Below are 16,486 nucleotides of genomic sequence, written 5' to 3'. Positions count from 1 at the left end.
TCTGAAAAAACCACTTTGAATTTTATTACAATTGTATTAAATCTTTCCATAGTGAAAAAAAAAAATTTAAATACCAGTTGATTTTAAATTATAAAATGAAAAGTAAACTAAAATATTTTAATAGAATATTCTACGGGAAAATGGACAAATGGATTCAAACATACAACAGTACAAGAGAGGCAGATAGAAAATATTTATGTATGCAAAGGCTTTTTATTCCATTCATTTATTATAACGAAATATACTATTATTACTGAGTATGAATGACGGTAGGTACATATCCGGAAGAGTTAAATAGTTTAGGGAAATATGTTTTCACCAATTTTCATATACACAATATACATTTTCATATACCCATACACAGACATCCTAGTTGCTGTCTGTTAAAAAAAGAAATGGTCTAACAAATATGACATTTTTATACTAACCGAATGTCATTCTTAACATATTCAACTGTCATCATATTTCTTCTGTCTACATAAATACGAACATTCGACATCAAAATATATTGTTCATTCATCATTTACTTACATATTTTATTTATTATACTGCATGAATCGGTCAGTATGCGTAGCTAGAAATTTAAACCTGGTTTTAGCAAAATTCAGGAAGTCAGAAAAAACGACCATTCTGATTGCACATGTATGTTTCACATTCACAGTATCTTAACGTAAAGTTCATTATTGAAACACTAGGGGAATTTTGAAATGGCAGGCTTTTCACATTCCGTCAGACCAAAATATAACAAGCAAAACGTAACAACAAAATATAACCAATTTTTTACAGTCTGCCAATGACAAAGGACATATATACAGCCACAAGCAATAGAAAAATGTATCAAATAACATTAATGACGAATTAATGCATAATTGAAAATTAACACTTCTTTGTAAAACACGGAGAATGAAAAATGAAAATATGAAATAATGAAAAATCTTTCGTCTAGTACTTTTTTTTGTAAATGGGAGGCAGTTTCTGGAAAAATCCGAGAATAACTTTAAGCTCGTCTTGACTGCAGATCTGAGTTAATTTGATAATAAATTGGTCTTAAGTATAGTCGAAGCTACTTAAAGAAAAGTTAATAGAGCAAAATTATCTCGACATTTGTCTGGATTTGGTTAATGTTAACTAGAGAAAATATTTAGAGGCTATGTCAGCCATTTCATCTTTTCCCATGAAGCAATTTCTGTTTATTATAAGTTACTCACTGCCTTTGCCAAGTTACAAGTCCGAAGCTTCTGATATCCAAAAGTTATTACGGTATTTTTGGATAAAAAAATAAATTGTAAACATTAGAATAATCTTTTGTTTATAAATTAACTTGGCAATCCTGTAATAAATTAATGATTGATTTGTAAGCATATTTTTTCCTATTCTTCTAGGTGTATGAACAACTTTCTTAATATGATAAACTCAACCATCGAAATGATGGAATTTATTCGACCGATTGTTTAAGTCGAAATATCATTATGGAAGATTATTCCACTTCTTGAACATACATTTTTTTTTTTGTTACATATTTTTGTTGTTTACACATATGCTTTATTTATGCGCGTACATAAAATTTTGTATAGTACTTAAAGGCATATTATAAACGAATATTTCAAGTCGCTTAAAACATTTTCTCGAAAAATATAGGCAAAATGTATTACATTTAATCAAATTTTTTTTTAAAGTGTTTATTTTGAAAGTAATGCAATTGTATTTATACAAACTATACCCGAGCAATGCCGATTTAAAATTAAAAAATAATCATAATCATATTTAGTTAGAGTATTGATGATTGAAGAGCGATATCTATATTATCAAATTTTTAAGCAGCAGTTGCACACAATATATTATATATTTTTGTAGTTGCGAAAGAATGTAATTTTAATTTGCCAGGTAGAAATTGAATTACTTTATTACTCTCAAATGTAAGACATGATTCGCCTTTTCATAAATTCAATAATAAAAGAAATGTCTGAAACTTCGCCGGCTTAAAAGAAACTTTCGAAAACATTGTAAGCTCCCGTACCAAAAATAACAATATAAACCCAGTACCATTTTAGTATGCATACATTTTCATTATTACAACAATAGATATATAGACACAATAAAAGTAGATTAGTTTTATCGATATTAAGTATATAGTTGTCAATATACACAATTGAGTAACAAACCGTTTTACATCACCGTTAAACCAACTAGCTACGAGGATCTATCTGCATGTACGTCGAACAACAACACAATATCATCAACTGAATAGATAATGTTCTAGTTTTTATTTTTGACTTTCTGGTACAAAATTAGGGATTCTCATCATGAAAATGAAAATTGGAATTTTATGATCATCTATGTTTTGAGATGTCTACAATTGTATTGACGTTGCAGTTGATGTGTTTGTCGTTTTTGCTATGGTCAATACTTTTTCCATAAAATAAATTTTTGGAAGGTTTTAGAGAAATGGGATACCTCTTAATGTCAAATTTTTTCCATTATATTAGTAAAATGGAAATATTTCATCTCATAATTATTCATACCTTCCATAATTTCCTTAGGAAAAAAATTTTTTTTTTGGTTTAATTTATTAACATAAAAGTTGAAGTACATGCGTAAAATTTGGAATTTGGATTTTAAAATTTGTAATCATGAATCATTTTTAAGGCTTGAACAGATTTGATTCTTCAAAATTTTTTGTAAAAAGAAGAACGATAGTACTTCTTTCTTCGATAATTAATTTCCGTTGAATGGTTATTTTCTAGTATTACCGTTCTGGGATCCTTAATACTGATATCTACACTGATTTTTATATTGGCCGTAATATTGTATTGTGATTCGATTTGCATATGTTCAGCGAATTTAATGGGTATTACGATTTGACTCTTAACAAGTAAAATATACAAAATTAAAAAAAAAAACACGAGTTAACTCGCACTTGAAACAACTAAAAACACTCACCATTAAGTTACCTTTCAAACGAAACAAAAAACATATAAATCGGTTCATCTGTTTAGTAGCTACGAAGCTACAGATAGACATAGAGATAGATAGAATGGCAGACAGACAGACAGACACAAATAGCAGTCAAACTTATAACACACACATAAAGTAAATACTAAACAAAATTAAGTTAAATAAAATGGAAATATTTATTACTTATTCTAAGCAAAATAGAAAACTAAGACATTAAACATACTTTCATGAGTAGAAAGCTACTAGTCTTATCTCTAGTGGTCTCATCCACTATAGTTTGATTTTTATTTTACATAAATTTCAAGAAAATGATGATTTTATAATATTGAATTATGTATGTTACTTATTATAGATACTATTTCAAATGAATAACAATGTATAGTGTATAAAATGGCATTATTGTTCAAAGTGAACAACAATAATGTCAATTACATAACAATAGCAAAATAGTTTACGACATATATAAAATATTTTTTCTTGTGTATGGAAATTTTTTATCGTAATCATCATCATGGAAATTTAATGTCCTGAATATAAGATAATAATGGTATATGTATATGCAAAATTACAATTTATTTGTATTGTTGTTATAAAAATACTTGAAAGATATATTAATTGGAAAAGTTAAAAGGAGTACGTGCAAGGAAGCAACTTTAAATAAAGGCTTGTTTGTAGTAAAAGTACTCTAAATATTTAAGGTGGGTAATGGGTGGTCAGGTTAATAATAAGTGGTGGAAACGCATATAAATATATGCGTTATATGTCCTTATTATATACTTATGTATTTATTTGCGCTTCCACCATATTGATTTAGATTTGAGAACAGGTTTTTGATTACTATTGAGATATTATTTATTATTATTCATGTATTGTGAATAGGTATTTGATTAGATCTATATGCAAGCGTAGCGAGCTCCACTTCCGAAGATTTCAGCCAGGCCAAAAGCCGAAGTCCTGCCCGAGAGATAGTGCTTTGCAGGCGGGCTAAGCAAGGAGTAAGTTTGCGGGTGAGATCAACGGACTTAGCAGGTGAGCTAAACATAGTGTAGCTATTAATGAATTGGAACTGCACGTTAATTAGGATTAATAATCGATCAATGGTTACAATGAAATAAATAAAAGGTGAAACGAAATACAACGGGTCATCTAGGATATTATATTTGTATTAAATAGATTTTCATCTCCGACTCTCATTCCTGCAGAAATAACGCTACCAAACTCGGTTATTATCAATAACCGACCAAAGAACTAGGATAAAATTTTTATAATAATCATGAGAGGTTTTCTCCACGCAGTTGTGAAACAATTCTATTTTTTCCAGGATACAGAAATAGTCACAACTAAAATTGTGCTACTAGCATATTCGTTTGTTTAAACTAGCATTTATGGTGATATTTCATTTATTTAATTAAAACAAAATTAACTAATACATTTTCATAGAGGTATCTTGTTTTCTGCTCTATCATGTAATGAATACGTTATATTTATGGTTACATAAATGAATGTTAATAATTTGTTTATGAATTTATTTGGGACCAATCATATTTATCATAGTTGACATAATGTCTAGTCTGGTATTGAATGAATAGTAGTCATTTGGGATTTAAAAATGGCTGATCCCATTTCACAAAGGTAGTGTCTATGTCCGTGTTTTAAAACAAATAAATAAAAAGTTTATTATTATGTATAACATTTCATAAAAACTAAACATTTTTGATTCAATAATTTTTGCTTCAATAATTCAAAATAATGATATATCATAAAATATGAAACACTCCCTTAATTATCATTCTAGCATAGTGTTTCATGCTAGCATCCCCCGTTGCGTGGAAACTGAAAAAGGTGGAAACAAAAAAGGATTTAAATGGTACAGGTACTGGAAGATATTTAAAAATTTTATACTATTTTTATCGAAAATGGTTCATTTTTGAACAAGATTTTCAATGTTCTATAGAGGATTTTAAGATCTTTAAAATGTATATTATTTCAATCTTTTACTTTAAGTTGTAAAATATCCACCAACGGAGAATTTCACTGTTTCACCAATAGGGGATCGGACTAAATTTTTTTACCACTTCAGGAGAAGAATTCTAACTGAACGTGCAGAAAAGTGAAATTGATTTTTAAAAATCTTTACTAGTATATGCAAGATATGAATATTTAATATTCGTAATCAAATTAAAGAAAAAGATACCCACTAGTGACGTCATATATGGTTATCGTCATAGAGATTACATATAAAACTTTGTCTTGCTAAAAGGAGATGGACAACCTTTGAATGCAATCTTTGATTGCTTATAACTTCTTCATTTTTTAATCAATTTTAACTTTAATTTCTTTTGTCATGGTATTAAGCTTACTTTTACATTTTTATGGGTAATATGGCTAATTCGACATCAAGATTATTCCCTATTAAACCACGTCTTAGGGGTTAATAGTTTCTTAGTGATTATATACATCGTCTCTAGAAACTAAATAACGAGTTTCACATTATGTACTATCATGAAAAAGTTTTTCTCTGCGTTGATTTCTAGTCAGAGCAAAGCTACTTATGTATATATATATATATACCCCGCAAAAATTGTACGGTAAAATTTGCTCATGATTAATTGTAGGTAATATTTAGTACCGATTTGAATCGTATGAATGACAGTGTAATATCTTGTAAAATATCAAAATGCTTTACTTTTCATTTTAATATAATTACCTATCCTTAGAACACCAATTAAATATTTTCGTAAAAATTTTTATGTTTTCTGAAGCAAGATCTCATATTTTAACTTGTAAGTAACCTTTTTTTGAAAACGGGTTCCGGGCTGTAGTTGGTTAGTTTCTTAAAATTAACAATTATGCCATGGTTGTATATCGATATTACCATCATTTTTCTTGTAATAACGAATATAGTTTTCTAAGAACACGCAAGAAAAAATAAAATGTATATGGTTGTTGTCCTGACCTAATTATCACAATTCTAAGTATACATATACGTTGTGTACGTCAAGTTGCCAAGATGGGAAAAATTGTTACATGTTTTAACATGGAAATAAATAAAACATGATCACGTGATACTTTACGAGTTATAAAATATAATAAAAGATTTTATAATGTGTGTTTTTGAAATAAGGATCATGTTTTAAATAAAAGAACATGCATCATACAAAGTATATATGCTAATCATATAAAGAGTGTTTGTTATATAGGGTGTTCTACAATGACACCATTCGGATAATGTAGTTATAAAGAAAAATATGTTTTATAAACAAAAATCTTTAGAATATTTTTATCACAAATATCAAAGCTCTAGTACCTTTAGAATATTTTTATCACAAATATCAAAGCTCTAGTACCTTTCACGGTATTAAGGGTGCATAAACACGATAGTGGGGGCATAAATTAAAAAAATTGATATTTTCAATTTTGATTGCGAATTATTTAATGACTTGACGGTTTAAGACGATATTGACGAAAGTAAGAATATAATTTTTCGATATCTAGCGTATTTTTCAAAATATCGAAAATTGAAAAGAATGACCTAAAATTAGTGGGTTTCAAAAAAAATTCCAATAAGATCGAATCAAAATTGCCTGTGTTAATTAAAAAAATCGAATTTTTGAACTTGATGACGTCATCAAAATTCAAAATATTTAATTTTGCTCTATTATATCGAAATTTTATCCAATTTTGACAAACCAAGTATGTAATTCTACTAAATTTATGCCATATTTTTCAAATTTATGATCAAAATTAATCTAGCTCTTTTAGGTTTCAAGAATGTGGAGGCCTGGTCCCGGAATTAAGAACATAAGTGATAACTAGCGAAAAACTGACAACACAGCTGAAAAGAATGACCCAAAATTAGTGGGTTTCAAAAAAAATTCCAATAAGATCGGATCAAAATTGCCTGTGTTATTTAAAAAAATCGAATTTTTGAACTTGATGACGTCATCAAAATTCAAAATACTTAATTTTGCTCTATTACATCGAAATTTTATCCAATTTTGATAAACCAAGCATGTAATTCTACTAAATTTGGGCCATATTTTTCAAATTTATGATCAAAATTAACCTAGCTCTATTAGGTTTTAAGAATGTGGAAGCCTGGTCCCGGAATTAAGCACATAAGTGATAACTAGCGAAAAACTGACATCACAGCTGAAAAGAATGACCCCAAATTAGTGGGTTTCAAAAAAAATTCCAATAAGATCGGATCAAAATTGGTTGTGTTATTAAAAAAATCGAATTTTTGAACTTGATGACGTCATCAAAATTCAAAATATTTAATTTTGCTCTATTAGATCGAAATTTTATCCAATTTTGATAAACCAAGCATGTAAGTCTACTAAATTTGGGCCATATTTTTCAAATTTATGATCAAAATTAACCTAGCTCTATTAGGTTTCAAGAATGTGGAGGCCTGGTAACGGAATTAAGCACATAAGTGATAACTAGCGAAAAACTGAGAACACAGCTGAAAAGAATGACCCAAAATTAGTGGGTTTCAAAAAAAATTCCAATAAGATCGGATCAAAATTGCCTGTGTTATTTAAAAAAATCGAATTTTTGAACTTGATGACGTCATCAAAATCCAAAAAATTTAATTTTGCTCTATTACATCGAAATTTTATCCAATTTTGATAAACCAAGTATGTAATTCTACTAAATTTGGGCCATATTTTTCAAATTTATGATCAAAATTAACCTAGCTCTATTAGGTTTCAAGAATGTGGAGGTCTGGTTTCGGAATTAAAATAAAAATACTTTTCAAGAGATAACCTTTTATTGCACTAAAAAGTAGAAAATATCCATCCACTCCAATACATTACGATTTGTTTCAATACATTACGTTTATTTTGAGGCACCCTACATAGTGCACATGAAAAGTTTTTAAAGTCACTCAGGACTGAAACATGTAACATATTGTGACATTATTCACTTTTAATTCTAGAATGTAAAATTACCCACAAATAACAAAAAAATTAAAATCCATTAAACGAAGTAGTTTTTTAAGTAGAGTAATTAATATTATGCACTTGTACAAAGGTTACAAGTACTTTTCATCAAAGAATAAAACAGTTAAATAACCATAAATGTATACTTTCTAAGGATATGCTCGTTTTTTATCCCTGTTAAGGTTAACTTGGAACGTTCGTTTTACCTATGTTTTAAGCACATATTGTATTAAAAATGCTGTTAATCAACGTTCGTTTCGAGATGATATACGCAAAGTTTGTTTCAAAACATGATTGAATTTCGCGAAAAATAAAAGCTTTTGACCATATGTTTTATATGAATCATTTTTGTCTTTTTTATTTAACATTTCTCAAAAAAAAATGTACTTAAAATTATTAAAACTTTACCACCATAAATCTCGGATGTGTCAAACCATATTATCGTACACATTTTTTTGCTCCTATTCGAATCGCACTTTTTAATATTGAAAATACAGAAATAATATCAAATTCAAGGAAGCCATCCATTCAAATATAATTTGTCAATCGAATGAAAATATTTTATAAATTATTACTTTCTTGTTAAATATTTTTCCAACATTTTTGTTTATCATTTATTAATAAATATTGATTATGTCAATCAAAAAAATATGTAGGTACATAAAAAAAATATACAATATTAAATCGTTTATTTTATTCACATGTCGAATTTACCTTTTTGATTGAAGTTATTGTTTTCACCCTAAAATCGAAATCAAATAAATTTTACCTGTGTCTTAATATTTTGGGATGTTTACAATGTAAGTGTCATTTTAGCACTTTTTTTTTTAATGTAGGTATTACAAATATTATTGGATTGAAGCAAACGTATTACTTGGCTGTTCGTGTTCTTGTAACAAGTAAAATATTTTTTCGCTTCTGGGTGGAAAGTGTCAACTCTCGTTCTGCTGTGTCAAACAAAGTTGCCGTTTTCTGCGTCGGTTGAACAGAAAAATAGTATAAACATCATGGGATCAAGTAAAGAATGTGCAAAAATAAAGAATATCTCAGATCTCATGTTCGTTCTTTTTATATAAGTAATAAAAGAGTGTTAAATTAGGACATATCAAAGTTTTAAACTCGTTTTGAAATTCGGCTATATTGGAATCAATTATAAAACAAATTTCTCTAAATCGAAGTTATTTGTATGGAACTAAAGGTTATAACCACCAAGGATTGTTTTTAAATGTAGCACAGAGATAAAATATAAATTTATAAAAAATAAAACATTTATCTTGTCTCGAAATAGAAGAGAGAATTCTTCGAATATTATGTTCAAGGATACAAATTAATAAATATAAACTCGGAATCGTGGAAGCATATTTTTTGAAAATATAATCTGGTCTCTTTGAAATACATGATGTGATAAGAATAAATCAAAATCATGAATAACCAAAGTAATTTTAGATCTCATGAACTTACTATTTTAAAATAAGACTCGGGAAAAGGGGAAGTGTTTCTATATTATATAGCTTCCCCCAAGCTTATTAGAGCTTGGGACACGTAAGCACAAGAGGCAAAGATCTCTGCAGATTTTGCCGAAGACCTGGCATTCTGTTTGAATGTATTCTGTTTATTTTTCCTAAACGATACCATCACCTGGGATGAACTTATCTAAACAAAAGTGAAATTACTAAAGTGTAATAGTCATAATACAAAAGGTCTTCTAATAAGACTTACTGTTAACACAATCTTAACTGATCTGTTTGAACAGCTGGTTAAACATTGTGCGAGATATAAGCTCATCACGTTGTAAGCATTTCAAGGGCTGCACGCAAGTTTAAGCTATTGATTTGATTTGAGCCGATTTGATTTTGGCATATTATTTTACATTTTTAAATGTAAAACATATAATTCAAACTATCTACGATTTAACATATCGTTTTGTAACATATTGTAATACATTTAGGGCTCACATATTGAATAGCATAAAGTATTGTACCTTGGAGACAATGTAGATTGAAAAATTATTCATTTTCGTAAATTTTGACTGTAATTTGGCTTATTTGATTGGTTGAGTGTCACTGAGATATGAAAAATCCGTAGGGTAAGTAGTTCTTATCTCAGGAGCGTAGATAAAAGACTATGTATGAGGCAGAAACTATATATGAAAACCAAATTTACTCACAAAGCTTTAAAAAACTTGGAAGGAAAATTTTGTTCTAAGGTACGACATCCTATCCTATAGTCAGTCTTACAGATATTCAAGTCTAACACTTTTAACATAGAGTTTTCATTCATACCTATGTCTTCTAATACTAATAAAAATTCAGGAATGAAAACCAATCTATCCAACTGAAAGTTATATTGTTACTTATATTCCAATGAGATATGAATTTAAATTTTTTTCAAATTTGTGTATTAGATATGATGATGATACTTTGGTTTTTTTATATTTTATTTTTAGTTCGAGGTATATTCTTCTATATCGAGAGACGGTAGCAATGAGATACTACCACTTCTTGAAAAGTACGTGATTAAAATATCTATTTTAGATATTTTTATATATTTTTTTATTCCGTATATTTATGTAGATATCTATTATATTATATAAGCTTTATAGACTTAAAATGTATAATATTACCTATTCGCAAGCCAACACTTAAATAATAAGCAAAGAAAGTATTTGTGCCATCTATTGAGAAAAAAAAATTATAAAAATAAACAAAAAAAGCTTTAAAAAATCAATGAGTTATTTCTTACAAGTTACATTAGATATTTTTTAGAAAGAAAGTATATATTAAAGTCTTAATTCCAGAAATTAAATGTTCATTAGCTAAAGAAAATGACTTGTATCAAATTATCTGTCGAAATATATTTAAATTTGAAATAACTTGATCCATTGAGTGTATCAGAACAGGTGGCCATGAATTGCAAATCGTTTTACCCTTGGAGAAAATCAGCATTAAGTATTTCGATTCCCAATGAAAATAAATTTTTGAAACAAGATTTATAAAACATTCTGACTAGCCTACCTAGTAGAAATAATAGCAGCAGGTAGGTACGAGTTACAAACGCAGGAACGAAATGTATTAAAGATACTTTTATAAAAACCTAATGAAGTAGTTTGAAATTGGCTCAAATTGTGGTCCACAGTGTTTCTCTTTGGCATGGAATATCATTCTTTTTATTAAATAAGTTATTTCTTAAACTTTACGTTACCGTACAAATAGACACATCATGAAATATAACTTATATATTATTAAGTCGTTTAAAGAAATTTTAATTTGATTTATATAGCGTTTGATGTACTTTATTTTCATATTATTTTATAGTATTCTTCAAGCAAAATTGGTTTGAAAGGATATGAATACTGAAAGATTTAGTCGCTTATACATGATATATAGCTGTGATTGAGAAGCATATGGTGATCTTAATAGGATAGAGTGAATCAAATATATCTCCAATGCACAATTAAACCAAAACACTTGTATGTATATTGTCCTCTTTACCACTAAATTTTAAAAATTGTCAGAAATAAATGAAAAACCGAACGTTAATCATTATGGTCTTTTCCTTCTCAAAAAAGCAACGATGATTTTGTAAGAAAATTTTTTATTTTATAAATGATTGAAATAATAGATCGAAATTCAATAGTCTTTGACTTGCAAGTGGCTAAATTAACTAAAAAAGTTAGGAGACAAAATAGTACGTCTTTATACGCCTATGGGCACGTAAAATAAAAATAAAATATTCAACCTGTGAATTTTATTTGACGAATAATTGAATATATTTGTGGTTTTCCATTTGCTCGTTTCGTTTTGATAGCGGGACATAAAAATAGGTACACAAAATAGTAATCCAGTTTCAAAATAACCAAGTCCAATTTAAAACTAATAAAAAGATTTAAATTACCGATTCACATTTTTTTTTTTTTGTAGTGGCATTGTTATTTCAGTCGTATTTGTTTAATAGTGTAATATCAGCGCTGCTATAACATTTGCCGAATACTCTGTAAGAAATCTGTACTGCAGGAGCTATTCTACTGAAGGAACTATCACAGTGCTGACGAGGAGAAGACGATGTCTCATCTTTTCTGTCCCTGCTCAGCTCTTACCATGAGAAGATGGACTTACTTGAGCCAGCCTCTCTTTGACGATCTTTTCCATCTAAAGTCCATCGACGTCAAAGCACGCCTGCTGTTCTTAAACATCTCCAAATGGTTCATAGAGTAGTGGCCGGGGATGGGCTAACCCTTTTTGGTATCGCAACGGACCCCATGATCTAAGTGTGTCCCACCCCAGGACATCCACTCTAACCTAACCTATCCTTACCTGTAAGAAATTTTAAAAGCGACGCTACGAGATAACGACACAATACGAGCATATGACCGTGTAATACGAGACAATTGGACTTGGTAGCAAAAGGTGTTACGTTTCACGCTTTCGTAACATCACGTTAATTCATTATACCACATCTTAATAGGTTCACTCTAAAGCTCAGGCGCAGGCAGATGGACTTGAATAAGTGGAGTCCTTTTTTATGAGAGGCTTCTTGCTACTTAATCTGCCAATGGTCCATAGAATCCCAAAGACATGCTAGTCTCATTAGCCGAAGGGCCTGTATATACATTCATGGCCTTCTCCAATGAATGAGTTGTTAACAATTCCATTCAAGCGTTTTTCAAAGATTTGTATGTTGAGTTTTTTAAGCTTTGAACAAAGTAAACAGTTTTAGAACCTCTTGAAATTTATATCAAAATAAATATATATGAAACTAAATAATAATAAACATTTTATTGGCTTTTAAATTAAATAAATTTATTATTATTTAAAATTATGAGCGTTATAAGTATAAATATAAAAAAAACGTATAAATAGTAGGTTTTTAACACCATTTAAATGAAAATTTACCTTTGGTTTAACTACTTAAATAATAATAAAAAGGATTTTTTAATTTAAAAAGAACAAAACGGTGTATGTAGTATGTAAAGAGTAAAATGTTTACAAATTAAAAAGTGAAGATTTGTAATATTTAAAAAACATGAATGTCTAGACTAGTTTTTATTATTGAATAGTATAATAATTTTAACTGCTAGATTATTTTACTCAATGATTGTACAGTTAAACCTCTATAAATTTATCATGAGATTTATAGGAGGATCAATTATATGATGATGATATGAGATTTATAGGTATGACATATCTGGATCGTGTAATTTTCACTAATAAATGGTTTCATTTAAATGAATGTCTCTTCGTCGTAAAAATATTGCAAGTTTCCTTCTGCATAAATATGGTTTATTAAGACTTAAATACAAAAAACCATACCAAAATGATAATTTTCGTGAAAACTAAATATTAGTGCATGTACTGAGAAAATTCACGTTTCTGATAATCTTTAACTCGGTGACTACATATTCATCCAACGTAGCTATCAAAAACCTCCACGATTACATATACTTGCAAATTAATTCGATTCCATACTCAAACAGACTTGAATGTCCAACTTCTAGCCCTTCTTTTTTGTCGGGAGTTTTATATACAATTTCTTTCTTAAGTCTTTTTATAGTAGTCGATAGCCCGAAAAAAAGAAGAGAACTCTGAGCTGGAACTCTGAAAAAATGCTCCAGAATTGAATGTATAAATATTGTTGCTTAATAGTCTGCCTCGCCCTAAAATATGAAAAAATTCTGACGCCATTTATCAGTTTTGTTTCAGTTTTGCATCTTTTTACGAATCGCCAAACAATCGTTTCTTTTAGAAGTAAAAGTGAATGAGAATTATCGAAGTAGGCTATAATTGTATTTGGGAGGGATTCTAACACTTGATGTGACTGGCGTCTTGATCATGGTCTGGACCCATTTTTCGGGAGGGACTGATCTAAATCAACTATGTCAGTAGTAAACTATTTTATATAATCTTGTTTGACTGTAGACTTATCTTGTATATTAGACCAGAAACAGACAGCACGAATCTGAAGGATCGTTTAAAACAATAATAATATGTATTTTAAAGAAAATTCAGACTAAAAATAAGTGCAAATGAAATAAGAAAGTTGAAACATTTTCACTTGTAAACTTTTATTTCTTTACATATTTATTTTTGTCAATTAACATGTCTTTGTTTTCAGTAATTATGGCTGTTAATGCGTTGATAAGAAAGTTTGTTTAAAAGAAATATTTAGATATACCTACTCCTATCAACGGTTGAAGCTTGTGGAAAATTATATTACTTCAATTTCGTAGAGATGAAAAATAAGTCCATGAATGCAGTCATTTTTAAGTAAATAATATTTGGATAAAATAATAATGAAGTTTTATGCAATTAAAATTGTTTTGTAATATAATTTTTTGCAACTGAGCTGTAAATTAGATTTGTTTATTGCAAATATCTCGGTTTCTATTGCAAATACCTCAAAAGTGATTAAAAATGATTTTATAGAAAATTTTGATATCTACATTTGTACATTTAAAAAAGTTTTTTTCCGAAGTGTTATTTAAAAATGCCGGCTTCCGTTTTGCTGGTAGTTTAAATCTTCATTTATTGGATGGACTGTATTACTGAATACACATACTCAGAAATTATCAATCGAAATATTACAAAAGTACAATAACAATCCCGGTGAGAATTTCACCAAACAAGCCTCTATATACAAAACATATGTATATACAAAAATTCGTTAAAAAAAAATCTCTTTTGTTTTTTTATATTTGGTGTGTTTTATATCTCTATTGTTTTTTTTATCTAGTATTCAAATATGTTTTCTATATTTAAAAATGAAATAACAGTAAACTTTTACAGACTCTTTAACAGGTGTTTTAATAGATTCGCACACCTTTGTATGTACAAAATAAAAGTTAGATGAACAAATTCGAAAAACTAATAAATTTTCACTTAAAAAAAATTAATTTAATGAATTTTTTATGTTTAAAAAATGGATTTTAGACATCCATCCAGGCCTCAATGTAATAAACCATGCTATTGTCGATATTAATTCAGAGGTAAAATTGAAGTTATATCTCATATAAGTTATCATATATCGAATGAAAATAGAAAATATTATTCGATATTTGCATATAGATTACAATATTTTGTGATACGCTACACACAGGGCGTAGGTATTATATTTAGTGATAATCTGACGCCATTAATATAATAACACAAAATAAACAATTTTTTGCGTGTGTATAAACATTTTTGTTGCTATTATTATTGTTTTTATTGCTGTTTCTAATGAAAATTTTTTGTTAGATATTTGTATTGAAATTTTTCATTTATATTACAATTTTTGATAATATAATATCAACTTATATCCCAGGCTGCATTTTTTGGAACTGTACATACGCTTTATACACTGAAATGTATAATTTTATAAAATAAGATATTGATGTCGAGCTTGTATCCAATGAATATATGGTTGAAAGCTTTGCCTCATGGAAATTTGTCAATGTCTTCAATGTCTATTAAGTTACACTAATAAGTAAATTTTTGTAAAGAAACTCATAGTAGTAAAAATTTTTGAATTTATTAAAATGATAATATATTATTATTTATCTACGCCCGTGAGATAAGAAGTACTTTTCTCACTCAGTATGCGTGGGAAAAATTGTGCATTACCACACTACGGTTGTAATGAATTCAGTACCGCACTGAATGTTCTAAAATTATGTTGTATAGTTCCACAAATCAAGAGCATCACTCGTAATAATTCTTAAAAAGAGATTTCGTTATATTTTCTGTTAAGATCTTGTAACACTTTGCTGGTTTTGAAATACAATTTTTAAACACTTGGTATATTAATTGCTCGTGAAAAATATCATTAAGGTGGATAGTTGGAATTGAATTTTTTGTTTGTTTTATAAAAATATTATCGAAAAAAAAAGCAAATACTATTCGAATTTTAATTAAATTTCACTACTGTTTAAATATGAATTTTTGTTATTTTTTTACTGACGATTGATATATAAAATTAAATTTGAAGTTTTAATTGGTAGTCCGACAATATTATCAACTGTTGTGCAGATTTGTAATTGGGAAACTTTTACCAAGGTAAATTTTGAAAATCAAAAGTTTAAGATGAGGGCGAAAGTAATAAAACGTTCTTATAAAAGTAGAAGTATGCGAATTTCTATGTGAATTTTGATCTATTTTCTCTACACTATTACTTAACTGTTGTGTATACAATCATGTTATCTGTTTTTTCATTTTGGAAAATTTGTTTGTTTAAAAAGTTAAAAGAAAAGAAGGAATTTAAATTTTATAAATTATAGTTCGAGAAGTAATGATAGGTACTAATGATTTTATTATGGTACGATATTGAAATAATCACTAAGTAGACCGTGTTTACTGGACTGGTTAAATCAAGCTTTAGCGGTGCGCTACAACTTTGTCAGGAGAGAAATAATTGGAGAAATATTTTGCCTCAATTATGAATTATGGACTGGATTTAATCTGTCAAATAGTTAGAAGAAAGTTAAATCTATTTATAGAATAGTAACAAGTGAAAAGAAACAATTGACTGAGTTAATTGTTGAAATACCATGCATAGTCAGTGTTGATTTCTTTATCACATAACACATACAAAAATATATAGACAGTGTT

The 16,486-nt window shown here is 28.2% G+C and overlaps 1 protein-coding gene across 2 annotated transcripts in view; it reads right to left on the bottom strand.

Annotated features, from left to right (window-relative positions):
- Positions 1 to 16,486, bottom strand: part of LOC123299697 (Ig-like and fibronectin type-III domain-containing protein 1) — a 171,530-nt gene that overhangs the window by 23,501 nt on the left and 131,543 nt on the right. The gene's annotated exons all lie outside the window — the stretch shown is intronic.

This window comes from Chrysoperla carnea, chromosome 5 (genome assembly GCF_905475395.1).
Source record: "Chrysoperla carnea chromosome 5, inChrCarn1.1, whole genome shotgun sequence".
In the NCBI taxonomy this organism is placed as follows: domain Eukaryota; kingdom Metazoa; phylum Arthropoda; class Insecta; order Neuroptera; family Chrysopidae; genus Chrysoperla; species Chrysoperla carnea.
This window is presented reverse-complemented; position numbering and strand designations above follow the sequence as displayed.